We start from the raw sequence: 15,987 nt of genomic DNA, 5'->3' as shown, positions 1-15,987 counted from the left end.
ACATGGCAACCTTATTAAAGCAATCAAAGTGAACAGAAAACTTCTAAATATATAAAATGTGAACCACATGTAACTTATTTATTGAATTGTTCAGGTAATAAATTTGTTTATATCATTCGTTTCCGTACAAGAATTCTGATTTCAGGTTGAAGATAACAAAGCATGTCTCTTATATGGTAACCTTGTGACATGTTTATTTCAAGAGTAAATATATTAGGGGTTATGTATAAAGATAAATTCTGGTAGTAAATATGGTGTACTCACCATAGCAACCACCGGGATGTCCCAGGTATATACTGTATTGTGTAAGTAGAACATCTCCTACATTATATGACTGGTCCTGTTTCACATCTAAAGTGCTCACATTTTGAAGGCAAGATTGGTGAGCGATCCATTGAAGGCAAAGTGTTGCTGCTCACCCATTGTGGCTGCAAAAGGGTTCATCCAACAACATACAGTAAATTCCTCCAGTGAATGCATGCATGTGTATATTCTGCTTTTGCAAATTGAATGCTCCTTGCTCCGGTGGTCATTATACACAAAGGGGCCTTTGTGTATTCCACATGCACACTGATATGTGACATTTCTGCTTGAGATCACAAACAAACAGAACACCTTTCATGTGTAATATCATTGTATGGTGTTAGAATGTATTGGGGACTATGTTCCACCTCTGTGCCAAACCATAGCTTCGTCACTGGCTTCCCGTAGCACCAACCATAGAAAGCTTATGTTAGAACAATGACCTCATATTATTATTATTATTCCACAAAGCAGCAGGAATCAGTGTTGCCGAGGTTGATAAGATCTTGTGTTGTTCTTCGTTATTCTGTCATGAAATACATATCCAAATTACATTAAATGCTAAATCATTTTTATCAGTATCAGTATGTGTGCAGTGAATGCCATCAACCCATCAAAGCTACACGTTTTGAAAGGAGGGCATGGTGGGGGTCAGGGAAACAATCATGATGCCATGATTTCAAGGTTTCGGACTACCTAAAGCTTTCAATTCTGCATAAAGCCAAAATCTGCAGAACGTTTAAGACAGGAACATTTCTGGTCCCACTGTATAGGCTTTCTATCCGTATGTTTAGACATGACTAGACATGCACATTGACCACTGTCTGCAAATCGTGAGATACAGGCTGCTTTATTACTGGGTCACTTGGCTGGACTTGACCCCTGGGCTAAGTGTTGCCATTTATCTACACAAAGGAGGGTATGTAACAGGAACCGAAATGATTTCCCAGGAGACTCTCACTTGCTCAATGAGGCAACTTTTCATTGTTACGATTTTTCTATACAAATTAACTGATAAGAAAAAAAAAATAAAAAAAAAAATAAATTTATATATATATATATATATATATATATATATGTGTGCCTTTCTTGTGAATTATCGTTTTGTATACCTTTGGAAAGATGCAGGTGTCTGGACATTGTAAGAGTACTGTGCAAATAACATCAAAAAACATCAGCTACAAGCCTAAATAGGTGAAAAATTACCCATCATCCTTCGTAGATTATGAAACTGCCCTTGAAATTGACCCAGTGCTAATTCTTAAGCAGTTTCAGATTTTATTTTGACAAAATCATGGTTCAGAGAGCAGCCATCTTGCTTTCTATAAGAGCTCAAAATACTGCAATGTGTCAGATAATTGATATTGCTTGGAAATCTATTTATACAAAATGAATCCTCCAAGGAATCCGTAATAGCTTGTACCATTTGATAGCGCTTCCTCAGGATTTTCTCGTACACGTTTTTACTCTACTATAACACACAGGAATAGTATTGGTTCAGATCAGTTCAGATCCAAAATGTCTAGTGAAACAAGCTACTTTAGATACTAATTGCTGACTCTGCAGATACAGTTATAATGGGGATAACATCTGTATTCCAGAATTATGATAAATTCCAAGACAAGGACAAACATTGTGTAATGGCTTGTCTTTATGGTAGGAGGCCCACTGGGATGTGCCTTTATTGCCATTAAAGAGCTATTATTTCTGTATTAGAATTTTTCTTCAAGACCTGTTTGAGATAGAGCAAGGGAAGTGTAGGGGAAAAGTATGCATCTAATAGGCACCATTTAACAGGGAGAGTTAAAGAGTTAAAGAGACCAAAAGACTGCCCTGGGCACAAATGTTCATGTATAAGGGTATGTGAGCATGGATGGGTATGTTTGTATGTATTTGAGCAATGGGTGTTTACTGTGTATGTGTAAATGTGTGTGAGCATAGATGTGTATGCGTGTTTATGTGTCAGCATGTATGTATAAAGTGGTGTGAGATGGAGTGTGTCTTAGCATGAGTGGTGTGAGAGGGAGTGTGTGTTTACATGTGTGTTAGTAAGAGTAACTGTGTGTTAGCATGTGTAAATGTGTTTAAATATGTATGCCAGAGTGTATGTTGGAGCAAGGGCAAGAGGCAATGATGGCACATCTTTTTGGTTCACAGACAAGCTGGAGGCAAAGACGGCACAGGTAGGCTGTTTGGGGGTTACAATGGCACTGACAAGCGGCTTTGGGGTAAAGGTGGCACTGTTGCTTGGTGAAGTTGGGGGGCTCCGAGCAATTTTCATACCAGGGCCCTGTGGTTTCTAGTTACACACCTGGTTTGGTGTAAGCTTTCCAGACAAACTTTAAACTAAATATCACCATTAGTAGTGACTATAGATAGTATAGGTAAATGTATTAAATGTATGCATGATAAAAGCTGTAAAGCCAAAAGTTTTTTTCAGGGACAGGAACGTGGAATGGGTTAGGGGAAAGGACGGAGAGATCTATGCAGTGGTGTGTACTTGCCTAGACTTAGGGCTGCAGTTTGGAGGGTCGCAGTTTATCTATTCCACGATCAGGCTCCCTGGTACATTCTGGGCCAGATGGCAAATCAGAAATGTTCCTTGTAACCAACACGATTATAATATGATGGCCTTCACCTAGCTACTATAGTATACTGTACCCATGCATATGACATTATAGAAAAAAATAAAGTGCTTTTTATGTGCAGCAAGGTGCCAATAGTAATGCATATGTTAAGTTGGTGATGTTCCTGGGAGCATCTGATTGGTCTAAAGAAGCACCTGGCTTCTTTAGACAAATCTGTTGGGTGTGCCACTGGGTATAACATATATAACACAGAATGTGACTGCAGAAAAGAACCATTTGGCCCATGTAGTCTGCACAATTTCTGAATACTTTGCTTAGTACCTAGCCTTATGTCTATCCCATGCATGCTTAAACTCTTTCATTGTACTAACCCCTACCACTCCTAATGGAAGGCTATTCCATGCATCCACTACCTTCCCAGTAAAGTAATATTTCCTGATAAACATTTGCCTCTCTACTTAAAGATTATATACTCTTATTGGGGTAGTTTTTTGTTTTTTTTTTAAATATACTATCATCCTTTATTGTGTTCTCTTTAAAATATTTAAATGTTTCTATTATATCCCTCCTCTGTCTAGTCTTTCATACAAGGTTAAGGACCTTTAACCTTTCCTGGATAGTTTAGTAGCCCTTCTCTGAACTTAGTATCTATGAAGTGAGGTCTCATCAGTGCTCTGTACAACGGCATGAGCACCTCCCTCTTTCAACTGCTAATTCCTCCCCCTATACAACCAAGCATTCTGCTAGCATTACCTGCTGCTCTATTGCATTGTCTACCTACCGTTAAATCTTCAGAAATAATTACCCCTAAATCCCTTTCCTCAGATGTTGAGGTTAGGACAGTATCATATATTCTATACTCTGCCCTTGGGTTAACATTAATAATGTTTGAATAGTGACCGTTGGAAGAAGAATATTGATTCATCAAGGTTTCTATGAGACTTTAAAACATGATGATCTGGCATTTTTGTTTTTAAGAGCAACATCCCAGGGGAATTTGAGAAGGACAGCTTTACAGTAGAATTGACTGTGACAAAATAAAAGCATAAAAAAACAGTACTAGTGGTCAGAAGTGGCCTTCAGTGGTTTTATAGTTCCCAATTTAAAAAACAACATGAAATATTGATTATTTCAAGTGGTGCCGTGGTCAAAAATGTTTCAATCTATATAGAACAAATTAACATAATACATGCTCAACAAGGTTGACTAGATATTTTTTTTTTACAAATTATGTTACCTAAAATGGAATTTGATAAGCACCCAGAATTTTGGACATGCATCTTACTATCCCCATACAAGTACAAAAGATTTTAAAAAAATCAACCAAAGAGAAAAAAAGGTCCAATTACATGGTGATATATAATGTGCTATACACGGTGCAAGTTAGAGGACTGCATCGGGATGAGGGTCCCATGGGACCCGTCAAAAAAACTTGCGGGTGCGGGCAGTTTTTCGGCTGTTGCAGGCTGCCTTCGCGTTGCTCGCACACAACGTCTCTTCTCTTGTTCCGCCCAGGAACCCAGTGGAGTCAAGTGAATTTACGTTACGTCACATGACTCTGCTCCGTTCCTGCTTCCCCTGGGCAGGACATGAGAAGAGATGCTGTGTGCGAACAACGCAAAGGCAGTCTTGCGGGAGTGCGCGGGAAATCAGCAGTTCAGGTAAGGGGGTGGGGGAGTTTGTATGAACGAGTATGAGTGATTGAGGAAATGAATGAGTTTCTGTGAATGATTAGTATCTGTGAATGAGGGAATGAATGAGTATCTGTGAATTAATTTCTTCACTATCTCTTAAAGCTGTGACAGAATGTTTGTGGGAGCGGGCGGGAGTGGAACACACATTGCAGAAGCGGGCGGTAATGGTCAGAAATTCAGCGGGAGCGGGACTAAGAAAACAGTCCCGCGCAGGGCTCTAGTGCAAGTAATGTAACTTACCATGGCTGATGATTTAGATGAAGTAAATCAGAAGAAAGGTCAATAGTATGGCAGCTGCAGGTTAATGTACATAAATGCAAAATAACTCACTTGGGATGTAAAAATTAAAAGGCAAAATATAGCATTGACAAAAGAAGACTTGTGAGTGTTTCTGAGGCCTTAAAGGCAAGTAGGTAATACATCATGAAAAAGAAAATAGGGTGCTAGGTTGTATAACTAGTGGGAGAAAGAGAGAGGTGGTTCTGCCACTTTGCAAATTTTCTGGTCAGACATCACCTAGAGTACCCATCTCCAGAAGGATATTGACATACTGGAAGAAGTTCAGGGAAGGGCTACTAAAATTGCGAATGGTTTGCATGATAAAGGTTAGCAGGAAAGACTAAGGAATCCCAATGTGTATAGCTTGGGGGAGAGAAGAGAGTGTGCTGTCCTCTGGACTGTATTTATTTAATGTCCACCATATTGTCACTTCTTCCATCACCATGTTGTTTATATGTATTGTTGTTTTGCTGCCACCTGCTGGCCAGAATTCGTATGCTGCACGCCTCTGTTCTTGTTAATAAAGTTGGGCGTGTTTTCAGGAGCCTGGGTCCATGTCACTTCCTGCAACCCTTATGAGAGGGATCTGCTTTCTGTGTGACTGGACATTCATCTCTCGGGCACGTAAGGCATCAGTTTTTTGACCAGCAGATAGCTTTAGGAAAGATATTAACAGACAACACCAAGGTTTCAGTATCATTGTTTGTGTTTGACTTGGGTCAAATAAACCCACATTGATTCAAATCTCCGTGTCTACGTGTATCCGTCTAACCTGAGCTTTTGCCGGTCCTGTCTGCTCCACTGCTTGGACACGAAGGTAGGAAAGTCACACAGCCACTACCAGTTACACCTTCATTCGCCTTCATGTGGGGACAGAACAGTCAAAAAACTGCCTTAGTGACCAGTACCACACTCAGGAATCTCCCTAGCAACAGGCTCACGTGCAGCAAATCTGCCCAGCCACTGAACATGTCTGGACAAGCCTAGGGGAATCAACGTGCATCTGCAGTATCTACTCCCTCGCCTGGAAGTCCTCCACAACTCCAAAACCCCAGCAATTCACTCAAAACACCTTAGGAAGCTTATCAGGTGCCCTATAGGAACCGTGCAGCGATTTTCAGCCCCCAATTCAAAAGTTTATTTTCTTAAAGAGATAGCGCACCTTAAATCAAAATGGCCGAAAAGGACCTTGCTGAGTTCCCCAGTGATAAAACAAAACAAATGCAACCTGATAATGGTAATTATGAAGAGCAGGAAGCAGAGCCCACGCTTCCAGCAGATCAAGACGCACGACCGAAACGCTCTCTTAAACCGACGATAAAGGTCATTGAAAACTATCACACCATGAAAGATGAGCTATGTGATAACCTGGAAGAGCAATGGGAACGGGTTTCCTCCCTCATGTCAGGACTTAAATCCTCCTCAGGTGGTGCTGCCAGGTTACAAGTCGTCATTGGACGGCTGAACACAGCTTATGAAAGATACAAGGGACTATCTACAAGGTATATAACCTTTCTAAAAGACTCTAATATCGATGAAGCCTCATCAGAACTGAGCAAGGCAGAATCATTAGACAGAGAAAGAGACGCCATGGTGCAGGATGTTAAAGATAAAGCGGAACTCCATATCTCTCATATGCAAGAAACTAGATCACACAGATCAAATTCATCTAAACATTCCTCTCGGTCATACAGAAGCTCAGCCATGAGTGACAGAATACTAGAGGCCCGCATAAATGCAGAACAATCCAAGGCGAGACGTACCTTCATTGAGAAAACAGCTCTTGCAAAGGCAGAAGCAGAGGCCAAGAGAGCTGGGGCAGAAGCAGAGGCCAAGAGGGTAGAAGCAGAAGCAGAGGCTCGGATAAAGATTTTTGAATCAGAGATGGATGAGGAAATTGCGTTAGCCGAAGTAAGAATACTTGAGCAAGCATTGAGCCAAGGTCTTGATCCAGTCTGCTCACTACCACAGGAAATGGACGATCCAGTCGATCGCACCAGTGACTATGTGCTGAAACAGTTACCCGTGTCACCCCCTATTTCCAGTACTGTACAAGCCGACAACACTGAAACCTCCGAACCAGCTTTTCCTACGGTGCTAGTGCCACCCACAGCACCCGAGCAAGCTAATAACCGTCACCCGGATGTGCCCACTCAAGGACAGTTATTACAGCAAGATCAGGTGTTTTCTGGCCTACCTCCACAGCTCAAGCAGCAGTCATCAGAATCTACAGAGGCTAAACCACAGCTCAACCCTGCAGCAACATCATTTTACCCGGTAGCATCTCACCCTTTCACGCCAAGCAGCCCATACGCCCCAGGGGCATCACAAGTTGTCATGGCAACAAGCAGTGAGAAATCAGATATGTCTGAGTTCGCTAGGTTTATGGTGAGCAGAGAGCTAATCAACACCAGTCTTTCAAAGTTCGATGACCGTGCAGAGAGCTATAGAGCCTGGAAAGCAACCTTCAAAGCCGCCATTGCCAACCTCAACCTAACCGTAGAGCAAGAACTTGACCTCATGATCAGATGGTTGGGCCCAAGCTCTACAAATCGTATCAAGAGCCTCAGAACTGTCTATGTGGGACAAGCAGAAGCAGGTCTCGCTGCCGCCTGGCAGAGACTTGAACGTACCTTTGGTAGTGCAGAAGCGATAGAGAAGGCCCTATTCCAGAGACTGCAAAACATCCCAAAGATCAATCTCAAGGAAGTCCATAAGCTTCAGGACTTAAGTGATCTGCTCATGGAACTGGAGCTAGCCAAAAAAGACCCTCGTTTGACTGGGCTGTGCTACTTGGATACAGCGCATGGAGTGAACCCAATTGTTGTGAAGCTACCATACAGTCTGCAAGAGAAGTGGGCAGCGTAAGTCTCAAGGTACAAAAGAGCGCATGATGTCACCTTTCCCCCATTTATTCATTTCTGTAAGTTCATCGATGAACAGTCCCAAATGAGGAATGACCCCAGCCTTGACTTCCTGGAGTCCAACACTATAGCCTCAGCGACGTCATCATCAAGGTATGAAAGTGTCATGCATAAACACAGAGACTTTAAGAGCAGCGTGAGCGTTAGAAAGACTAACCTACCATCACCTGCAGTACCCATGGGAAAACAGTACACTACCTCATTAGGAGACAAGTCCTTCAATCGTGAATGTCCCATTCATAAAAAACCACACTCATTGAACAAATGCAGAAGGTTTAGATCCAAAACCATACAGGAGCGCAAGAAAGTCCTCACCGAGCTTGGGGTATGTTTCAGATGCTGCGCTTCAGTGGAGCACATGGCTAAGGACTGTAAATCTGCCATCAAGTGTGAAGAGTGTCATAGCGAAAGACATACCTCAGCTATGCATCCAACCCCACTCGCCAGAGACTCACCGGCTGCAGTCGCCATTAGTCCCGCTCCAAGTCATGGCGGGGAGCCCCAGAATCACGCCAACACCACCACAGCTGTTTCCTGCTCATGCTTGGAAGTATGTGGGGAGAGTCAGAGAGAGAAATGTTGTGCCCGACTATGCCTAATCAAGGTTTACCCAGATGGACAACCAGAAAAGGCAGTAAGAATGTATGCCATCATCGACGACCAAAGTAACCGGTCCCTAGCGGGACCTAAATTCTTTGAAGCCTTTGGAATCAAAGGACCATCAGAACCCTACACCTTAAACACCTGCTCGGGCCGCATAGAGACTAGCGGCAGAAGGGCACAAGGATTCATTGCTTCTCCTATCAATGGGGATACCGAAATACCCCTACCGACGCTGATCGAATGCGACCAAATACCCAACCATAGGGATGAGATTCCTACCCCAGAAGCTGCATTTCACCAACCACACCTAAGGCACATAGCCAGCCTTATCCCACCTATGGACATCAACGCCGAGATTCTACTCCTGCTCGGCAGAGACAATCTAAGGGTACACAAGGTACGTCAACAATGTAATGGTCCCGACTATGCGCCATACGCCCAGAGACTGGACTTGGGATGGGTAGTCATAGGGAACGTATGCTTAGATCAACCAGGAATTGACTCCTTCAAGACTTATGTGCGTGTAGATGGACGCGCAACTAGCATTAAGCCGTGTCCTCATCACTATGAAGTTAAAGAGAAGTCTCCAGACCTCATACAGCAACCTGACATCATTTCTCCCTTCTTTGCCGACGACTTGGGGAGATCAGTTTTTCACACAACCAAGAACGACGATAAAGTAGCCTTGTCAGTAGAGGACAGAGAATTTGTCAAGATAATGGACAGCGAGTCCTTTAAAGACGAAACCAATCACTGGGTTTCTCCATTACCCTTCCGAGCTACCAGGCTAAGACTCCCTAACAATCTGGAACAAGCTCTGTCTAGATTTAACTCTCTTCAGCGTACCATGAACAGCAAGCCTGAAATGAGAAAACACATTGTCGCCTTTATGGATAAAATATTCCGTAACAACCACGCAGAAATAGCTCCATCCTTAAGGAAGAACGAAGAGTGCTGGTACTTGCCTTCATTCGGAGTGTATCATCCACGGAAACCTAATCAAATTAGGGTCGTTTTTGATTCAAGCGCCAAACATCAAGGTGTATCTCTAAATGATGTTCTTCTCACAGGTCCCAATCTGACAAATAACTTAGTAGGAGTGCTGATGAGGTTCAGGAAAGAGCCTGTTGCCATCACTGCCGACATTGAACAGATGTTCCACTGTTTCGTAGTCAGAGAGGATCACCGTAATTTCCTCAGGTTTCTGTGGTACAAGGACAACGACACCAACGCAAAGATGGTGGAGTATCGAATGAGGGTGCATGTATTTGGAAACAGCCCTTCACCTGCAGTAGCAACTTACGGCCTTCGGAGAACTGCGTTAGAAGGAGAGTCCGAGTATGGTGCAGACGCGAGAGACTTTGTAGAAAAGGACTTCTACGTAGATGACGGACTCAAATCACTACCGACTGAAGAAGCGGCTATCAGTCTGCTCAAGAGGACTCAAAAAATGTTGTACCAAGCTAAACTTAGACTACACAAAATTGCTTCAAACAGCCTGGCCGTAATGAGAGCCTTCGAGTCAGGTGATCATGCACCTGGATTCAAGGACATTAACCTGGGACTGGACAGTCCACCTGTGCAGAGGAGCTTGGGCCTCAGGTGGGATCTCTCGGCCGACTCCTTCGGTTTTCAAATAAGTTGTACAGACAAGCCATTCACAAAACGTGGTGTCCTATCAGTGGTGAACAGCCTATTTGATCCGCTGGGATTTGTAGCGCCCATCACCATACAAGGTAGATCCCTACTGAGACAGCTTTCTGAAACCGTCAAGGATTGGGATACCCCACTTCCTTCTGATAAAGAGCAAAAATGGGAAGCCTGGAAACAATGTTTGTGTGCCTTGGATGAGATCCACATCCCGAGATGCTATGTCAAAACCTCATCTACCTCTAGCATAAAGAAAGAACTCCACGTGTTCTCAGACGCCTCCACGGAAGCCATAGCAGCGGTTGCCTATCTGAAGGTGACAGAACCCAACAATCAAAGCCACATTGGATTCGTCTTTGGTAAGGCTAAATTGGCTCCCAAGCCTGATCGTACTATTCCCAGACTTGAACTCTGTGGGACTGTGTTAGCAGTGGAGATTGCAGACTTCATACAACAAGAACTGGGTGTCGACATAGAAGAGGTCCAGTATTACACGGACAGTAAGGTCGTTTTAGGTTACATTTATAATCGGACTAAACGATTTTATGTGTACGTCAGTAACCGCATAGAGAGAATCAGGAGGTCTTCAAAACCTGAACAATGGCACTATGTGCCATCCAACTTTAATCCAGCAGACCACGCCACTAGGCCGATGTCTATAGGTTCCTTTATTAACTCTTCTTGGCTTACAGGTCCGGAGTTTCTGTTGAGACAGAGGGACGAATGTGTACAGGAAGTTTTCAGCATCCAGGATCCGGATAATGATCCAGAAATCCGCGCTGAAGTTAGTGCATTAGTTACTGGAATAAAGCAAACCTCCAGCCTCGGTTGTCAGCGCTTCAAGCGTTTCTCCCGTTGGATGAGACTCGTTAGAACTATCGCTCGGTTAGTGCACATTGCGAGATGTTATCACAGTACTCAAGGAGATAAAGATTGTCTTGGTTGGCATGTCTGTCATAAACCCCTCTCTGCTGAAGATATCTCTCATAGTGAGTCCCTCATAATACGCCATGTCCAGCAGGAAGAATTCAACGTAGAATGGAAGTGCTTGTACAACAAACAGCGGATTCCAATAAAAGGCCCTCTTGCCAATTTAAATCCAGTTATGGACGGTTCTGGCTTGCTGAGAGTCGGTGGTCGTTTGAATCAAGCCCACCTAGGAGTTGCAGAACAAAATCCTCTCATCATTCCCAGCAAACATCATATCACTGTCTTGCTGATCCGACACCATCACGAAAAGGCTGAACACCAAGGCAGACAAATCTCTGAGGGCAGGTTACGGTCTGCAGGCCTTTGGATTATAGGTATGAAAAAACGTGTGGCCCAAATACTGCACGACTGTGTGCACTGTCGTAAAGCAAGAGGAAAACAACTACACCAACAAATGGCTGACTTACCTGTGGATAGACTATGTACAGAGCCACCATTCACCTACGTTGGCCTAGACATTTTTGGGCCATGGATGGTGTCTGCACGCAAGACCCGCGGCGGTCACGCAAACAGTAAACGTTGGGCTGTACTATTCACTTGCATGAGTGTGCGGGCCGTTCACATAGAGGTAATAGAATCCATGGACACATCCAGCCTTATTAATGCCTTAAGACGGTTCTTCGCAATCAGAGGACCAGCGAAACAGTTGAGGTCTGACCACGGAAGCAACTTCATCGGAGCAAGTAAAGAACTGAACATCGATACCAAGCCCATTCAAGATCAGTTAGCAGAGAAAGGTTGCACTTGCATTTTCAATCCTCCTCATAGTTCCCACATGGGGGGCTCCTGGGAGAGGATGATCGGGATCTCACGCAGCATCTTGAATTCTATGTTAATGGATGTAAACTCTTCAAGGCTCACACATGAGACCCTAGTCACCCTTCTCGCTGAAGTTTCAGCCATAATCAATTCAAGACCACTTGTGCCAGTGTCTATGGATCCTGAAACACCAACTATACTGACTCCGGCTATTCTCCTTACCCAAAAAACGGAGAATACGCTAATACCTAGTAAAGAATTTACCCATGCGAACATCTACCAGAAACAATGGAAACGTGTACAATACCTAGCGGATTACTTCTGGAACAGGTGGCGAAAGGAGTATCTTGTGATTCTTCAAGGAAGAAGAAAATGGCAACACCACAAACCAAACTTGAAAGAAGGAGACCTCGTGTTGATGAAGGAGCAACAAACCGAACGGATTCACTGGCCTATGGGACTTATTACAAAGGTTTTTCCTAGCAAAGATGGCAGGGTCCGGAAGGTGGAATTGAATATCTTCAGAAAGGGTGAGCATAAGACGTTTGCAAGGCCAATTAACGAACTTATTCTGATACTACCCATCGAGAACATCCCTGCAGGATAAACAGAACTGAACTTGAATTTTGTGGATCTTCTCCATTCCAAGTTTGAAACAGGACTATCTTGTAATGTTTTATTCTAACATGTTTGTTACAGGTTTGTTCCATATATTTTTTGGACATTAGTCATAGTGAAATTCCCTCGGGAATTTCAGACGGGGAGTGTGCTGTCCTCTGGACTGTATTTATTTAATGTCCACCATATTGTCACTTCTTCCATCACCATGTTGTTTATATGTATTGTTGTTTTGCTGCCACCTGCTGGCCAGAATTCGTATGCTGCACGCCTCTGTTCTTGTTAATAAAGTTGGGCGTGTTTTCAGGAGCCTGGGTCCATGTCACTTCCTGCAACCCTTATGAGAGGGATCTGCTTTCTGTGTGACTGGACATTCATCTCTCGGGCACGTAAGGCATCAGTTTTTTGACCAGCAGATAGCTTTAGGAAAGATATTAACAGACAACACCAAGGTTTCAGTATCATTGTTTGTGTTTGACTTGGGTCAAATAAACCCACATTGATTCAAATCTCCGTGTCTACGTGTATCCGTCTAACCTGAGCTTTTGCCGGTCCTGTCTGCTCCACTGCTTGGACACGAAGGTAGGAAAGTCACACAGCCACTACCAGTTACACCTTCATTCGCCTTCATGTGGGGACAGAACAGAGAGGGTTTGTGATATAAATGTTTAAATACACACCTTCTGGACTAGCCGATCATCACAGGGTTAAAGGCCATATTTGGCTAATGGCTGGCTCCATCAGCCCTGACCCTTACACAATGGAAAAACAGACCCGGGTTATAGGAACATCAGGGAGCCCTATATATAAACTCTACTACTACAAAAACACAAAACAATTTAGCAATCCAGAATACTGCATGGTTCTGATATCACCACTATATGCCTTGGGAGGTTGTGGTATCGGAAGAAAAATTTTGGCTCAGCTCAGTCCACCCGTTTCAGGACAATCGGTACAATTAATGTCTCAAATGTTTTTTAGTAAAATGTTATGTTTCTTTAGCATTTCTTCACCCTTGTTGAAGGTTTTGAAATTGGTGACCTTCTTGTTGACACATTTGCAATTCTACTATTGTAGTTATAGTACAATTGCAATTTTGTCAACAAGAAGGTCATCAAAGTCATACACCTCGAAGACAATCCTCAGGCACACACTATATCGACTAACCAGCAGCATACCGCGAAGGCCACCTAATGCAAGCTGCAGGCAAGCGTTCGGCCACATAGACGTCTGAGCGGCCCCCCAATGATGATTGGCCAGCCCCCAGACCAGTGAAATCTGCAAGAGAGGTAAGGGGGTGTGGGAGAATGAATGAACGAATGAAAAAAGTGAGTGTTTAGCGGCAGAAATGGGACAGGCAGGCTGTTTGGGGGGAGCGGCAGAAATGGGACATGTAGGCTGCTTGGGGGGGCAGAGGTTTCACAGGCAGGTTGCTTCAGGGGCAAAGGTGACACAGACAGGCTGCTTCAGATGGGACAGAAATGGGTCAGGCAGGCTGTTTAGGGGCAGGAATGGGACAGGCAGACTCTGTTGAGTGGCAGAGGGGGCACAAGCAGGCTGTTTTAGGGGCAGAGGGGGCACAGGCATGCTGTTTTAGGGGCAGAAGTGGCACGGGCAGGCTGTTTTAGGGAAAGCAGTGGCAGTTCCAGTTGACATACAATTTACAAATTTGTGAAATAAATATACTTGCCAACATAATTTTTTGGTGTGGGGGGTGTCACATACAGGATCTGCCCCGGGTGCCAAATACTCTAGGTATGCCCCTACAACTAACACAAACTATTACAAGCAATCCCCAAAACAAGATGATGTACAAAGTCGGACACAACACTACACACGCTCGAGACAATCCAGGTACACAGAGCACGGCCCACATACTCATACCTATTCTAGCTGCTACTCCTGTGTGTTGATATGACTGCATAAAGCAAGATATACTGACCAATATGACGCATTCGATGGACAGTGTGGAAAGCTGTGATGTTATTCTTTTATGAACACAAGAAAACAATAAACGGTCTTTCAAGTACATAAAGAGATTTAACAAAGTACAGGAGGAAATCGTATTTCAAAGAGGGGAAATGTTAGAACAAAATGTTCTAGTCTTAGAGAGTCAGAGGCTTGTTGCTTCAGCTACTAAACAAATGATACATAACTTATGTTCTCTTAAATGAAAAAGTGCAAGTTGACACATATGTACAGAGCAGTGGGCTTCTATTTACTGCATCACTGCAAGATCTCCCACACATCTCATGTATGTAAAGATCACCTAGCAGAGCTTCAGAAAATATAATGGGGTTGTGATTCTCACAACAAATACATACTTTCTTGTTAGGTCTGCTATTTCTTGATAGCCATCTACCCTACTAACTTCAACTCAGCCCTAATGACACAGCAGAGCAGCAACTCAGACCTGGTCCTCAACACCATCGCACCTGCATTCGGTGCAACACTTGACCATTACCCGAACATTACACTAATCACAGCTTAGCCCCTGCTGCCTCCTGTGGTTAGAACGGCAACTTCCAACAGCTCCATCGTGTAGCAAGTCAACTATTACTTGGCATTAAGCTCCAGTCTGAAATGCTGTAAAAAATTATGGAACAGAGGAGGGGAGAGAACATTGCCTCTGCTACAGTGTACAGTGGTTTAAACCAACGTTGTTTAAAGTTGGTTTCCGGGGAAGGACTGATGTTCAACACTGGTCAAGAACACTGACAGAGTGTATAGCTGAGGATGACAGACATGCCATTATATACATTGTTACATACAGATTTATTGAATAAGCCATTTACAAAGCATTGGCGAAATAACAAAAAAAAGTGGTCCAAAGTTACTTTTAACATTGTGCTAAAAAACAAAAAAAACCCTTGCAAATAAACACATAGAACAATTCTAATTCTGTAGTACTAATCCACAGATTTGGCTGGAATAAGTATCCCATACAGGAAACGATATATATGCGTGTAGTGGAAGTCCCATGGAAAGAAATACAGTGCTTTATACACCATTACAGTGCTGTAGGTTGGCATTGACAAAAGACTGGCTTCACGTAATTTTGTTTCAACAGACTTGGAGACTGCACTTTTTGACAGTCAGGATATTTTTGGGTGGCTTTCCCTGCTCACACCACACTGTGCCAATTGTTTATGGCAATGCTAATAAACTCCATCCCTCCATAATGGCTTCATTAGTCAGTGTCCTACTGGGTGGTTAAGGATTTCCATTCCATTGTCTATCACAGGCAGTATGATAAGATGTCGGGGTCTTTGTCTAGCAGACTGGACTAAGAACAGAGCTAGAACACATACAAATGTTTATTATATCTTGCAAAAACAGAACTGTTTATAATAATAATAAAAAAAAAAAAACAAAAAAAAAAAACAGCATAACATTATCTTTGAACGTGTATTTTTAATCCAATGCTGTGGGTGCTCCCCTTTAAAGGGAGGAAATGTAATGGCATTTATGTTTTACTCTCGAACCATGCAATCCAAACTACAAAAGTTTAAAAAAAGTACAAAGATTCAAGGTCAAATTGCACTTAAGATTCACTTTTTCTTTTTTACAATAGTAATT

This window comes from Sceloporus occidentalis, unplaced genomic scaffold, assembly GCF_023333645.1.
Source record: "Sceloporus occidentalis isolate IW3139 unplaced genomic scaffold, rSceOcc1.0.p SCAF_22, whole genome shotgun sequence".
Classification (NCBI taxonomy): domain Eukaryota; kingdom Metazoa; phylum Chordata; class Lepidosauria; order Squamata; family Phrynosomatidae; genus Sceloporus; species Sceloporus occidentalis.
The sequence above is the reverse complement of the archived record's forward strand: the minus strand, read 5'-3'. Positions refer to the sequence as shown.